We start from the raw sequence: 2,775 nt of genomic DNA, 5'->3' as shown, positions 1-2,775 counted from the left end.
TTTCAGCAAGCAAGGTTGTGTCATCTGCATATCACGAGTTATTAATAAGCCTTCCTGATCCTGATTCCATATTCTTATTCATATAAGCCCACTTCTCTAACTATTTGCTCAGCATACAGATTAAATAAGTATGATGAGAGGATACAACTCTGATGTACACTTTTCCTCATTTAAAACAATGCAAGATTCCCTTGTTCTGTCTGCACAAGTGTCTCTTGATCAATGTTAGGTTCTTCATGAGCACAACAAAGTGTTCTGGAATCCCCAGTCTTCTCAAGATTATCATAGTTTATTGACATGGTCCAGTATATGATGATCCGCATAGTCAAATGTCTTTCCATAGTCAGTGAAACACAAGTAAGCATCTTTCTGCTATTCTCTGCTTTGAGCAAAGATCCATCCGACATCAGCATTGATAACCCTTGCTCCACATCCTCTTCTGAATCCAGACTAAATTTCTGGCAGTTCCTTGTCAATGTCCTTCTACAAGTTGTGGCTGGAGGATCTTCAGAAAAAGTATAATTAAGATGATAAAAAGTGAAGATATAGCAGGAATCTATAGATACTCTCTTATATTTGATATACCTTCATATTATCTTAGCTTTACAGATTCAGTCAATGAAAAATAGTTTATTTACCTCCAGCAAAAGGTGCATTTTTATTCCATTTGCTTCCACCAGGTTTGGTTAATGGTTCAGTCTCATGATGTGAAGGAAAAAGGTAAACATTATGTTACTTAAGGCTCCCAGATTTACAAAATAAATTATCTCATCTTAAAAAATTATAATAACTCTATTAAAACAGTTAGATACATAAAAAGTAAATTATGCCCATACAGGGAGTCTTTACATGAAACATATGCCAAGGTTTGATTTCCTACTTTTGTTACAAATCCTGTAATACATTAATTAAAATGACCCTTTATAAAGTCCTGGGTAATGCAAATGGGTAAGTGAATGGCTACTGGAAGCTGCCCAGAGGTTCCTCAGAAAGAAGTTCTGTTCATCTGCGTCTGAAAAATCATAGCCATTGAAAACCCTATGGAGCACAGGTCAACTCTTACACCACGGGATCACCATGAGTCAGAATCAGTGCCGCTGCAACTGGTTTGGGCTCGATTCTCTGAAATAGTCAAAGTGTGTAAAATGGGCCCGTGGCCTGATGTTAGCCTGCCGCTGGCACTGCTGGGTTTCTCAGCACTTAGGTCCCCATCGAAGTAAGCTTTGGTCCATATACACCGGAGACACTCCTTTCTTCAACTTTGTAATGATGTCCGCGTTACTCTACACCTAATAATATTTTATTTCTTTAGCCACCTGAGGCCACCACTAAGATTTGAAATTCAAATGTACTACATCGAAATTAATCTGCTTACCCACACAGAGACTCTCCTTATTTAAAATTACATTTCCCCTCAAGCCCCAGTAGTCCTTTCTCCTTTTTCTGATGGTCTTTTATTTTTATTCTTCCCCCAAATGGGCATCATGATCTGACATACTACTTTTTAAATGTATTTATTGTTTTATTTATGTCTTTTCTCCCAAATAAAAATACATTCTTACAGTAAAGAATTTTTTTTAAATTTTGTTGACTATGTTCCTCAGCACTAACAAAATCTAGCATGTAATAGGTATTCAATAAATAATTACTGAGTTAACACTTTTTGAGCAGTAATTATTTTCTGAATACAAATGTAGAACAGGATCGTATGGAAATGTTAAAGCTACAGAGAAGCACCAAGAAGACAATACAAGCTACTACTACAAACTCCACTAACCAGAGATGGTAATATTATGGTATAGTAATGTCCAGGTCTTTTCAATTTCTTCTGAGAAAGATTAGGATTGGGTTGTAGTCTCTTTTTCAACTGTAAGCACTTTCCATAAATGAAATTGGCTTGTATGGCATGATTTTTTATGATTTCATAATAAACTCAAGCATACCAATGATCATGAAGATGGCACTTTGGTCAATGAAACTAGGCAATGTTTCCTTCTGTGACACATCAGGTTATACCATGAGTCAGTCAACTCTACCACAACTAGCACCACCAACATTCCATATCATAACCATACCATGCTAAGCTGTGTGCTCTAGAGAAACAAAACCAATGACACTTGCATGTGTATATCTGCAGGAAAAAAAGGACTATATCAAGGAATGGCTCACACCATTATAGATTCAAGGCCATGGGTCAGACATTAAGCTAGAGGATTTTCCTAACTCGTGTAGCTGCAGGGGCTGATGAACAAGAAGCAGAAGACCACAGACTGGTAGATGCAGAGATGAAAGAAGCCCAGATCAGCATTCTTCTGACACCTCCTGGAACTGGTAAGCAATATAACAGGCGGTTGATGAACCGGATGCAGGATCAAGATGCAGCAGAAGTGAACTAACTTCTGTACCACACTATCAAACCAGACCAAGAGCAGGCCACACTAGCAATGAAACCTCCCTTAATTTTTTTAAGGTATATATATATATCAAATTTTTAATATGATTTTATTGGGGGCTCTTACACTTGTTACAATCCATACATCAATACTAATATGTATCAGACATATTAGTACATATATTGCCGTTGTTCTTTTCTGGACATTTACTTTCTATTGAGCCCTTGGGATCAGCTCCTCTTTTTTTTTCCCTCCCTCTCCCCTCATGGTCCCTTGATAGAGTATAGATTGTTATTCTTTTCATATCTCACACTGACCACTGTGTCCCTTCCCCTCTGGTCTCAGTTGTTCTTGCCCCTGGTGTGTGTGTGTGTGTGTGTGT

This window comes from Echinops telfairi, unplaced genomic scaffold (assembly GCF_000313985.2).
Source record: "Echinops telfairi isolate 266 unplaced genomic scaffold, ASM31398v2 ScPeMD7_3533;HRSCAF=4204_0, whole genome shotgun sequence".
Lineage (NCBI taxonomy): Eukaryota > Metazoa > Chordata > Mammalia > Afrosoricida > Tenrecidae > Echinops > Echinops telfairi.
The sequence above is the reverse complement of the archived record's forward strand: the minus strand, read 5'-3'. Positions refer to the sequence as shown.